Source organism: Balaenoptera musculus, chromosome 4 (assembly GCF_009873245.2).
Source record: "Balaenoptera musculus isolate JJ_BM4_2016_0621 chromosome 4, mBalMus1.pri.v3, whole genome shotgun sequence".
NCBI classification, from domain to species: domain Eukaryota; kingdom Metazoa; phylum Chordata; class Mammalia; order Artiodactyla; family Balaenopteridae; genus Balaenoptera; species Balaenoptera musculus.
In genome coordinates, this window is record NC_045788.1 from 118741836 (window position 1) to 118755762 (window position 13927).

A 13927-nucleotide genomic window follows, 5' to 3' on the forward strand; every position below is an offset into this window, starting at 1 on the left:
ATATAATATTTGTGAAATGAATGGGTTTTTTTAATGTTTCAAATATTAACCTCTATACTTCTTCTCTGTAACAGTAAAATGAGGATAATAGCATCTATCTCATGGAATGGTTCTGGGAATGATAAATTAATACATGTCAAGCACTTAGGCTGGCACTTGTCAGTGCTCTGTAAGCACTGGTTGCTGTCATCATCATCATTGTTATTGTGTTATAATAGTAATATTTGCCTCATATCTTATAGGATTAGGGGACTATATCCCGGTTTTCCCAAGACAGTTCTGTCTTATGCCTGTTATCTCACTGTAATTACAACAGCAATAGACCTCTTGCTCTAGAAAGTGTCTCAGATTGGACAGTAAGATCTGTGGTTACCCTTCCTTTGGGGTTTATAGAGTCATAGTGATCTAGTACTTGGCATGAAGAAAGTAAAATATTTCACCCAAATGACATCACTACCAAAAACCTTTCTGTTTTGTTTCTCTTCTAGTATATTTAAGTATACATATTATTTTTAAAGTGAATGTCCTCTGTTAGTTTCTTTTATCAACTTGTTGTTGAATCATACTTGTATGTGTATCTTAGCTATTGTTAGAAGTATTTATATATATCCATTTTAATAGCTGCAAGATGTTTTATTAAGTTGATGTTCCGTAATTCATTTTTTTTCTTATTTGTGGACCTAGAGGCTTCCAATTTTCTGTTATATGGTAATATTGCTTCCTAGAGTTTTTTCCCATTCTTTTGAGGTATTTCAGAGCACAGGTATTAAAGCAGTGGGTTGTTAGGGCAGATTAAGTTGTGGGATTTAAGTGAAAGCACTATGAAGTTGTTTCTTACACACAGATCATTTCACAAGCTACTTTTTGTGGATGCAGTGATCTCTAAACTACAATTTGAGGAAACTGGTAAAGAGAAAAAGTGAAGTTCTGGGCTTTTTAAGCCAAAGGCATGTGTATTAATACGTTAAATCTACAAAAGAGGGTGAGATCACTCAGGAAAGAGTGGTTAGAATGAGAAGAGGACCTCAGTCAGCCCCCTGGGGCACAAAAGACTGAAAAAGAAACCATTCTGGGAATGAAGTCACTCATGATGACAGACCAGTTCTGGTGGAACAGTTGTGCCAATCCTTAGTTCCATGGATTGAAGCGCGGATGAGAGCTAAGGAAGATCTAGAAACATAGTTAGCATGCAAAACATGCCTCGCTGAGATTAAATCCTACAGAGTCCGAATTATATAAAAGATGAAACGGCTATTGTTTGTCTCGCCATAAGATCCCCACCAGCTCTTGAGACGTCTGATTCACAAGACGCAATTTGAAAACTATACTAGACTCTTCTTTCAATATTCTTGGCCATGAAGGGAAGGAGGAAGCCAGAGGAAACAGCAACTAGAGTAGGGCAAAGGTTAGCTTGTTTGTGAGGATGGGAGAGACTTGAGGCTGTGGAGAAGGGGCCTGGAAAGAGGAAGGAGCCAAAACGGAATGTGGGCGGGATTAACTTGAAGAGGGCAAGGAGAACATCTTCCCCAGAGGTTGAGGGGGAAAGTCAGTGAGGTTGGGGGCAGATTTAATAGGTTTGTGGTTGTGTGGACGGGATATAATTAGATGATCTCACCTTCCTCCAGGAAGTAGAGGTGAGATCATACTCTAGGAGCATGGGGCGAAGGTAGCTAGGTAGTAAGAGGACTGAGGGAAGAGGTGAAACTAGGAAATTTTGGGTGAAGCGTGGGAGAGAGAAAAGGCTAACACACACAAAAAAGGAACCCTGAATGGTCCTGAGAGGGCAGATGAAGTTTGGATCATTACTGTTATGCCTGGCCTGTTTAGCATCTGGTACTATAGCTGACTAAAATTAAGTATTCAGTGAAAGCATGCTTGTATGAATTTATGATTCGTTTCAGTTCTGCTGCTTTTATTAAAAGAAACATCATTTCCTATTCATTTACTACTGCTTGGAGAGGACTTGGAAGCATCTAACCTCAGGAAGACATGAAGGGGTGATGGACCACTTTAGAAAGAAATGACCTACCTGACAATAGGAGCAAGTAGATGACCATTTCTCTACAGTTATCTTTTTTCTAGACAAGAGTTGATTAAAACTCTCCAATTCGAAGTTAATTTTCTTAAAACTTTAGGTTCACTCCCTTGCTTGAAAGCTCTCCTGGACCTCTAACTTAAAGTCTAAACTCTAGCCTAGCTTTTGACTTTCCTGGCTAGCCCTCCACTACAATACTGACTCTGTGCTTACACTGGCATATATATACGTGTATATATATATATATTTTTTTTTAATAAGGTTTTATACACACTTGTTTTTTTAATTTAGCAAATCCTCAGATCATTCTGTATATATGTATTATCTATCATTTATATATCTACCTATCTAAAACAACCTTATTTGTTTTCAAAACTGTATAATATTACATCAACTTGCTACACTGTAACTTATTTAGCCAGTCTCCAATTGGCCATTTAAGTTGATCCCATCTTTTTGATATAATGAATAAAATTATAAGTAGTATAATGAATAAAATTATAAGTAGTATATTTGTATATACATCATTTTTCCTATGTGCAAATATATCCTTAAATTTCTAGAAGGGGAGGTACTGAGTAAAGAGTATTTTGACAGCTATTATTACAATATCTTTTTTTAATTTTTATTTATTTATTTATTTATTTTTGGCAGTGTTGGGTCTTCGTTTCTGTGCGAGGGCTTTCTCTAGTTGCGGCAAGCGGGGGCCACTCTTCATCGCGGTGTGCAGGCCTTCTCACTGTCGCGGCCTCTCTTGTTGCGGAGCACAGGCTCCAGATGCGCAGGCTCAGTAGTTGTGGCTCACGGGCCTAGTTGCTCCGCGGCATGTGGGATCTTCCCAGACCAGGGCTCGAACCCGTGTCCCCTGCATTGGCAGGCAGACTCAACCACTGTGCCACCAGGGAAGCCCTTATCTGACTTTTTTATCTTTCCTGATCTCTGAGAAGAAAATTTTGTTATGGTTTAAAAGTCTATTTCTGTTTGGTCAGTTGAGCATCTTTTCCTATGTTTAAAAACCATTTGTGTTTTTTAGAACTATGTTCATATGGTTTGCCCATTTTTCTTTTATATTACAATTCTGCTAATTTGGAGGAGCTCTTAAATGTTAATAAAATTAGCCCTTTGTGATATGAAATACACCCCCCCCCCCTTTTTTTTTCTTTTGCCAGGTTATCCTTTTTCTTTGACTCTGTTTATGGTCTTACCCTTTTCTGACCATGTAATCCTAATCCTTTCTAAGATGTTTTCCTAACTTCTCCCTTCTTGAGATTGTAACCTCAGAGGAAGCTGAGGGTCACCTGTCTTCATGTATCTGTCTCCTCTCCCTAAGCAGATGCCAGACTTCTCAAAGGTGGAACATGTTTACATCTAAATGATCAACACATAATAGATTCTCAGTATACTTTGTTGATGATAATAATTGCAGCAGTTCTGGCTATGTTCGTATCAAGTTATTGCCACAAGTGTTCCCATCACGGTGTATTTCTTCGTCATTTATCTTTGGTTTCTTTCTTCAAGTTTCTGGAGTTTTTGCCCAGAGCAGTTTTATGGAATCAGCACAAACTACTAATGGAGAAAATGAGTTATCTTGCACTTGAAAAAGAAGATGTGTTGGTCACATGTTAGGTGAGCTGTCACACACTGTTCCAAGTTGAATGTTGGCTACTGGCACTGTGCTCTTTTCATGTTGCTGAGTAGGACATTTTTCCTCATGGAGTCCCAGAACTGTCAACAGTGAGAACATTTCTAGAGAACAGTAGAATGACCTTGCAATTCTGAGAGGAGACAGTGTGATAGCGAAGATACAGTAGTTCCCCACCTTGTTCCTGGGGGGGTACAATCCAAGATCCCCCAGTGGATGCCTGAATCTGCAGGTTGTACCAAACCCTAGGTATACTGTGTTCTTCCTACACATACATACCTATGATAAAGTTTCATTTATAAATTAAGCACAGTAAGAGATTAATAACAATAATAATAAAGTAGAACAATTATAACAATATGCTATAATAAAATTTATGTGAATGTGGTCTCTCTCAAAATATCTTATTGTACAAACTTAATACATTTTCCATTTAACTAAGTACTTGACCACACACTGGCTATAACTTTTTCAGTTTGAAGTGTGACAGCAAAACCAGCACAAATTTTTTTCCTTCACCATTTCCCGGATAGAAGATTTATTCTTACTGTAGATCTTCGCAACCTCGGCATTTTTTTTTTCTTTCCCTATTAAGTAAAGAACTCTCACCTTTTCATTGAAAGGAAACACTTTACGGCTTCTTTTGGGCATATTAGGATTACCAGCATCACTACCCTGGCACTGTAAGGCCGTTATTAAGTAAAATAAGGGTTACCTGGACACGAATGTCCATCTGATGACTGAGAGGGCCACTAAGTAACTAACGGGTTGGGTACACTGGACAAAAGGATGCTTCACATCTCAGGCGGGACGGAACAGGATGGTGCAATATTTCACCACTCTGAACAGTGTGCCGTTTAAAACTTATGAATTGTTTATTCATAGCAATAATATTAAATGGAAAATTGTTTGGACCTTGGTTGGCTGCAAGTAAATGAAACCGTAGAAAGTGAAACCGTGCACAAGGGAGGAACTACTGTGCCAACGATTTGCAACCTTTTGGAAAATCACGGTACTCCAATGTTCAGCCTCCACCAGGCTTTTGATCTCCTGACAAGGGGAAGACATTTTATATGTTCACAAAAACAAGAGAACACAAAGTAAAATAATTACATGAAACGAAACGTAATCTCTGCCTTGCCAGCTAAAAGATAACAACCTTACGTCCAGGACAAGGTAAAGATGCACTGTATATAGTAGCCAAGAGAACTTTATAAACACATGTTTATGTAGGTTTGATTTTTGTGTGTGTGTAATTTTGTAGCATTTTTGTTTTTGTAATATTATGGGCAAAAGATTTGTAGTATAGTTAAGTGAAGAAAATTTACATAGCAGTTCAAATTTGATAAAAACCAAACAAAACCCCCAAAATATCCATGGGCTATGTTATCTAGTTCAATATCATTTTATGAAAATATCAAGATTCAGAAAGGTTTTGATTTCCCGAGGCCAGTAGTTAGGAATGAAATCTAGGTGTCCTGATTCCTGGTCTAGTGTTTCTCTAGGAACCTTGAGTCCTTGGCAGTCCTGCCCTGAGAGAACTATATGAAAGGAAAGAAGAAGGGAAGAGGTGGGAGGTGTGGCTCTCTCTCACCTCTGATCCCCCTTCCCGGCAACACCAGCCCAGGAGAAGGCCCATGAAAGGAGAGGAGACTGGCCTAAGCACGCCCTCTGCCCCCCCCAAACGGGGTCCCCACTCAGGGCACACTGACTCTTCTTGACGATACCCGTGGAGGCCCTGGTGGGCTGTATGATTGACGAGAGTCTGCTTTGTTTGGTACCAAGCCTGTTTATGCTTGTTGTATTGCTGATAACATAATTAAAGTAAATCGTATATATCAACTGTACTAGGTATAGTGAAGACATGATAATCAGAGGGAATGATTCTGCTGGCACATTGCTTCAAAAATATGTTGCTTTCACTTGACTGCAAAGAAACCTAACTTTAAATTAGTATCAATATATTATGGATGTAGGTTATGGAGAAAAGAAAACAGCTCCTAGAAATAGACCAATATTCTAAGAAAAATTCTTAACTCTACATCAAAAATTTGGTGCCTGAATGTATACTGATACATTTTAAACATTTAAAATATTTAAGGGATGTATCATTTTTAATGGTTTCCCACTTAAGCTTTTTTGATTGGCACTCCTAATTGTGCTAGGGAGAGGGATTTTACAGTAAATCTGCATGCCAAATCCCTATATCAGATCTTGCATCTTAGCTTTTTGTGTATTCCTTTCCAGATTTTACAGTGACTGTCAAGCATCACAAATGATCTTCTCAAAATTATTTACTCAAGGATCTCATTAACTATCAATATCAGATTTTAAATATAGTCTGTTTTAACATTGACAATATTAGGAAACATGAAATAGTCAGATTTCACTTTAACTCAGATAAAAACTGAAGTTTACATTCTCATGTTCCAGTCACCTTAGACAAAGTTTAAAAATTTTAAATACAAAGTTTTTTTTTTCTGTTGAATTTAGTGTAAGTCAATCTATTTTTCTGTTGAAATTTCACAGCTTTACTTATTAATTTGACTCTAAGAAATTTATCATCTATAGATTTTCTGTATGTAAATTAAATTGGCAGTTCTAAAATCAATTTACCCATTTATTTCTGGACTTCAAAGGAATACCCCCCTCCCCCAACCCACTCCCAACAAAGGAGTTATATATTTAGATATATGACTGAAAAAACATTTCCAAAAGAGATCTGTAGCTTAATAGCTAATGATAAAGATTGGTAAAATCAATTAAGGCAATATATATGAATACTATGAAACTATTAAAAATCATGTTTTAGGAAAAAATCAGTGACATAAGAAGATGTTCCACATTTCCAAATTGTGAGACCATAAAATGATTCTATTTCATAACACAACAAAACAGGAGTCTAAAAAAGAGGGAGCTAAAGTAAAAGCTCCCTCTTTTAAACATTCCCCCATCCACTAAAATTTTAACAGTGGTTATCTTTGCTGGAAGGATTAATAGGTAATTTTAATGATCTCTTCGTATTTTTAGGTAATTTTATTCTCCCAAATGAACTATACATTTTTTTTTAACAAAAATAATTCTAATAAATAAAAGTTGTATATAATAACTATGGCATACTTAATTAACATTCTCCATTAGCAATGGCAATTTCTGTATGTAGATGCATAGGAAAAGCAGTGATTTAAACTATAACCACTAATACTTTTCATGGAGAGGGGAGATTATTTACAACCTTTAGCTTGGAAGTTGGAAAAAGAACATCTGATGCCCTCTTGTGGCCAATAATTTTTATAAAGTGATTTATTCTTTTTCATTGAAATCCAGTCTAAGCTAAGAGAATAATACCAAAATATCTATTCTATTGCTTTCTAAAAAATATTGCTTACACACTATTATTAACAGTTTAAGGGTAACTATTAGAAACAGTTTACTGTACCTTTTCAACCCCCTATCTTGCTCTTAAAAGCATGTGTCCTGGAGTCATACTGCTTGGGTTTGAAGCCCTGCTAGTTTAGGTCACCTGGGACAACTTAACTTGAGTACTCTGAGACTCAGTTTCCTTGTGTGTAAGGTGAGGATAATACTAGAACACACATAAGTTTATCATAAAATGGAAAGCACTTAAGTACCTGTCAAATGGAATTTCATTTTGCTGGATGAAATGCTTTATAAACATGTATGCATGTCTTCCCCGGTGGTGCAGTGGTTAAGAATCCACCTGCCAATGCAGGGGACACGGGTTCAGGCCCTGGTCCAGGAAGATCCCACATGCCGCGGAGCAACTAAGCACCAACTAAGCCGTGCACCACGACTACTGAGCCTGCTCTCTAGAGCCGGTGAGCCACAACTACTGAAGCCCGTGAACCTAGAGCCCGTGCTCCGCAACAAGAGAAGCCACCACAATGAGAAAAGCCCGCACACCGCAATGAAGAGTAGCCCCCGCTCGCCGCAACTAGAGAAAGCCCACGCACGCACGCAGCAACGAAGACCCAACACAGCCGTAAATAAATAAAATCTATTTTAAAAAAACAAGTATGCATATATATGAACTATAATGGTTAACATTATCCTGTGATAACCTACCTAGATTCTACTGCCCTCAGTTTTTGTACCTATTTTCATCCTTCATACATCTTATGTAAACATAATAAAATTTATTGAGCATTTGATATTTGCCATGTATTGGAGTGTTTTATATTAATCATCTTATTTCATTCCATGATAAACCTATCAAGTTCTGTTACTATCCTCACTTTCTGCACCATATTTACCCCTCACACAATATGGTGGACATCTTTCCACAACAGATATAGATCATTCTTTTATTAGCCTCATGCTCTTACATAGTATAAATGAATTATAACCTTTTATTATATAAAAAAAGGCTGCACCCATTGTACATTAATTTTTATACATTTGTGAAAGTATTTCCATAGGTTATCTTCTATATATATAGCATTTGAATTACTGGGTAAGAGAATATACACATTAAAATTTTTTTTTAACATTGTTAAATTGGCTTCCACAAAGAATGCAAGCCACAGTCTTTTCAATGTCAATTTGTTAGGTGAAAAATGGTATTTCATGGTTTCAACTTATACTTCCTTTGTCATTAGTGTGCCATTAGCACCTCTTTTAATTTTTTAGCCATTTGTATTTCTTTATATTTATTTGGCTCTGCTAAATAATTTAATTATATGTAGAAGCTCTTTGTATATTAAGAATACTAAGTCATTTTCTTTTAAACATTCTGTAGGAAATTTCTCCCTCTTTGGAGTTTTTTTTAAACTTTTCTGAAGATTTAAATTTATTTATTTATTTATTTATGGCTGCGTTGGGTCTTCATTGCTGCGTGCAGGCTTTCTCTAGTTGCGGTGAGCAGGGGCTACTCTTCGTTGCGGTACACAGGCTTCTCATTGCAGTGGCTTCTCTTGTTGTGGAGCATGGGCTCTAGGCACACAGGCTTCAGTAGTTGTGGCATGCAGGCTCAGTAGTTGTGGCTCACGGGCTCTAGAGCTCAGGTTCAGTAGTTGTGGTGCACAGGCTTAGTTGCTCTGCAGCATGTGTGATCTTCCCGGACCAGGGCTCAAACCTGTGTCCCCTGCATTGGCAGGTGGATTCTTAACCACTGTGCCACCAGGGAAGTCCCAGAGTTTGTCTTTTTAAGTGTATTTATGTCTTTTAATATGCAATTAAAAATTTTTTTCAATTCCAAAGTGCCAACTTTTCTGTTTTCATGGGGAAAATTTTCCTAAGCTAAAAGTTTATGAATATCTCCTTCCATATTTCCTCTCAGTACTTTTATAGTTTCATATTTTACATTTTATCTTTATCGAATTTATTTTTTATGGTTTGAAGTAGGAATTTAACTTTAAAAATTGCATAGCCAAATATAGTTCACAATTAATTTTTTTATTAGTGAATTACTTTCAATTTGAAAAGCCACATTCACCATACAGTAAACTTCTGTATCTAAATGTTTCTGGTTCTGCACTTGTCTTGTTTCATTGGTATATTCACTCCTATGTTATAGTGGGTTGGCCAAAAAGTGCCTTCGGTTTTTAAGTAAAAATAAAAGACATTTTTCATTTTCACTAAGAACTTTATTGAACGTAGTCACCCTTTTGTTCCACTACCTTCTGCCATTTTTCAGGCGACTGCATAATTCCATCCTCCCAAAACTTTTTATCTTTTTGAGCAAAGAACTGTTCCAGGTGCCTTTTACAGTCTTCCAGGGAATTGAAATTTTTTTCTATTAAGAGAATTTTGTAAAGACCTAAATAAATGGAAATCTGAAGGTTCAGTGTCTGGTGGATACGGTGGATGAATCAGAACTTCCCAGCCAAGCTTTAACAGTTTTTGCCTGGTCATCAAAGAAACATGCAATCTTGCGTTATCCTGATGGAAGATTATGCGTTTTCTGTTGACTAATTCTGTACGCTTTCCGTCAAGTGCCGCTTTCAGTTGGTGTAATTGGGAGCAGTACCTGTTGGAGTTAATTGTTCGGTTTTCCGAAAGGAGCTCATAATAGAGGACTTCCTTCCAATCCCACCATATACACAACATCACCTTATTTGCATGAAGACCGACCAGCCTTTGGTGTGGTTGGTGGTGGTTCATTTCACTTGCCCCATGATGTCTTCTGTTCCACATTTATTGCACAGTATCCACTTTCCATCACCCGTCACAATTTGTTTTAAAAATGGGACATTTTCGTTACATTTAAGTAAAGAATCACATGCGGAAATATGGTCAAGAAGGTTTTTTTCATTTAACTTATGTGGACCCAAACATCAAAGCGATTCACATAACCAAGCTGGTGCACATGATTTTCAACGCTTGATTTAGATATTTTGAGTATGTTGGCTATCTCCTGCCTGGTATAACGTTGATTTTTCTCAATTAATGTCTCGATTGCTATCAACTTCAACTGGTCAACCCGACTGTGGATCATTGTCCAGTGAGAAATCTCCAGCACGAAACTTCACTTTTGACAGTTTCAGTCAGTCACAGCACCTTCTCCATATGCTGCACAAATCTTCTTTTGCATTTCAGTTGCGTTTTTACCTTTCTTGAAATAATAAAGCATAATAGGCCAAAAATGTTGTTTTTCTTCCATCTTCAATATCAAAATGGCTATACAAAAATTCACCAATTTTGATGTCTTTTTTTAAATGCATGCTGATATGACAGCTGTCACATATAATCTAACAAAATTGTCTCAAAAGAAATTAAAAACAACTAAGTGCTACTAGAGCCATCTTACGGAAAAAAACGAACGAACCTTTTGGCCAACCCAATACTTTAGCGTATATATTGATAAATTACTTAAAAGGAAGAACACTCCCTTGTCCATTGTTCTTTTAAAAACAAAAATTCCTGGTTATTGAGAATTATTCTTCTATGTAAACTTAAAATCAGGCTTTCAAGTCCCACTAAAATTTCAGTGGGATTTTAATTATGATTTATATTGACTTTACATATTAATTTGAAAAGTTAACTTTTTTTATAGTATTATATCAATTTAAATATGGTATATTCTTCTAGTCAGTTATTTTTGACTTTAGTCAAATTCTTATAAATTTTTCTCCTCTGTGGGACACACTCCTTTCTGTTGTTGTAAAAGTTTATTTCCAGGTATTTAATACCCTTTCTTAGTAACAGGGATTTTTCTCCCACAAAGTACTATTTAAAATTTTTCTCATGAAATTAATATATACATTGGGAACATTGGAGAAGTATGTAATACAACCACTTTATTACAAGCATTTATTTTGGAATATTTCCTTCTAGACCCAGTACGATCAGCAAATAAAATTTTGTGAGCACACTGCAATGGTTTAACTCAGAAATGTACCAGATCGTCCATATATGCAATTTGGTTATCAGTGATGTATAGTATTTGTATTTGCTAAAAATAAATCCACTGAACTTGTCTTAAATTGAGTGCTCTTTAAGAAATATTTGTCCTTTCACTTCTCCAGTTACAAAGTCATAATAGTATAAATATCTGAAATGTGCAATGTAGGAAAATGGAGGTTCTCTGTATCTGCCCCTCCCCTGCCTCTGAGAACCCTAAGTACTTTTAACAATTTGGTGTTTATTTTTCCAGACAATATTGGCACCATCCTAGATGTGACATTTCTTTCCCCACTTGCAGTATTTTCCCAACTTGCAACATTTTATCCCATGTCATTAGAAATTGATGTACTTTTGTGTGTGTGGTTACATGGCATTTTCCACAGTATTTTCTTGAACAGATGTTCAAATTTAACTGTTCATCTATTGGATTTTTATTTTTGCTGTTTACAAACATTTTGCAATGAACACTTTTACATAGGTAGCAGCCCCTTGTTTTTGAGTATTTTTGTAGATACATTCCTAGAAGTATATTTGCTTGGTCAAAGGATATGCATATTTACATTTTTAACTGCCCTTCAAAAAGGTTATATTACTCTTTCAAGCCTGTACTAACACTATGTGTGTGACTGCTTCCCCACACACTCTCACCAACATTGGGCATTTTTAATCTTATGACTATCAAGATAAATCTGCTTTGCTAGTGAAGTTCACTTAACAGTCATGACACTAAAATTATGTATAGAAGTTAGCCATTAAACCTCTAGCCTGGCTAGAAATACCATCTTTAATGCAGGGATCTTGTGTTTCCCGTAGAGCTTTACAGTGTTACTGCTTCATAACTGGGATACAGACTCCAGAGAATACATGAGAACATCATATACCACGTCAAATCAACAAATGTTTGATACTAAGAAAAAAAGTCCTGTGATAAACTTGGGCCATACTAATACCACTAACTCTTCTTTCCCTTGACCAATCATTGGTAGTTTGCTTTGTCATCTCAATCCTCAATCGATTGGGCTGTAGAAGAAATATTGTAATTTGATTTAGAGTTCAAGTGAATAAAATGGCTGTCAAGTTATTAGTCAGCCCCTTTTCAAAATATCTGAATAGTTTGTAAAAAGGAACTTTGTCAAGGCTTTATTAGTTATTAATCAAGATACTTTAATGTCTTGTATTCACACTCAATCTAATTTTTGCATCTGTTCCTTTTTTTCCAAATCTTGGCTTGATACCGAACCTTTCCTCAAGTTTTAAGAGTTGGTAGACTTTATAGGTAATGAACCAAGGCATTACGGAGCATGGGCTTTACAAAGCCCAGCTTGGCTTTAAGTCAGGGCTTCATTACTTAGCTCTCTGTGATCTTGGGCATTTTTAGCTTCTCTGAGAGCCCTTATCTTACCTGGGATAATAATGGTACCCACATCAGGGGGTTATTATGAGGATTAAATAAGTTGTTGGCATATAGTAATAAAAATTTTTAAAACTTACTGTTTACTATTATCTGTAAAATGGATAGAATGGTTACTCTAGCAAGGTAAATGCACATAAGTGTTTTAAAGTTTTCTTCCTCTTCCAAATCACCAAATAAGAAATCACTTTAACAGTGATAGCTGAGTAGAAGCCAATATAAATGCTTTATCATCTTAGTTTGATATCATTGAAGTTTGCCAGAAAGTTAAACACTCTGAGATAAATATTACACTAAAAACCCAGAAATAAGCACTTTGGTATTGATGTAATATAACTTACCAAAAGAATTTATATTTTTCTTTTATTTTTGATATTTCCATGTCCAAGTTTAACCTCTAAATTTAGAGCTTTGCAGCTATGGCTACAAATATAAAATAAAATGGAGAATTAAAACAAATTATCATCATTCAGTCACAAACCACTCCTTCTTCAAACAGCCTCATAACACTGTCAAGCTGAAATTATGCAGCAACATTTTGTCTTCATTAGAGCAGTCCTGGAGTCTGACTGAGGGAGACAGACTTAGAGATGTAACAACTCCTAGAGTCCTAATTACTAGTTAAAAAGTTTGACACACTTTGAACTGCATACTTACTAGACTTGAGTTTAAGATGCAGCTTCTGAAAGAAAGATGGTTTTATTTCATTAGGAATGGATTGGAAAAGCTATATTGATGAGAGATTTCTTTTGCTTTAAATAAATTTTGGAACGAGGTGTGAGGTGGATAGTCAATAAAGGGCAGAATCTTCTACAAGTAACATATCTAATATGCAGTCAACTTCAAAATTAGCATTTTCCCTAAGACACTCTGCCATTTAGTTGTCAACACTAATGAATAAGAGATTTAGGAGATTTTTAGAGTAATCTGATGTGGAAAGAAAGGTGTAGCTGGCTAGGTACATACCGAAAATATTTCCCTCAACAGTATAGCTATTATGCTTCTGGTTTTCCCAACAGCCTTATAACTATATGACATGTGCAAACTAACAGAACAAATGCTACCTGCTAACTCCATGATAAAAATACTTGAAACTTGCCACTTTTACGATTGCCTAGAAATCTGCCATTATCACCCAAACTCTCTAGGATCTACAAGGGAACAGTAACAATTAAAATTTTTTTTTTCCAACTTAAATAAAACTAATCTCCCTTGTGATGCCAGTTACCCCTAGGAAAATATGCTCAAGTTTGAATAAGCATTCACTATAAATCTCAGGAAAAAAAGTAGATATGATGGTTTAGAAATATATTAAAAGTTGCATATGGCTTATCAAAGAGTACAATAACATTAAAACCACAGGCCTCTAAAGTTTAAAAGTTTTCTGTTGAAGTTGCAGACATTTTGAATTCCACATACTTCAAACCTTTGAGAGCTATGTATCCTTACGATTTGTGCACTTTTCTGGTAGTCT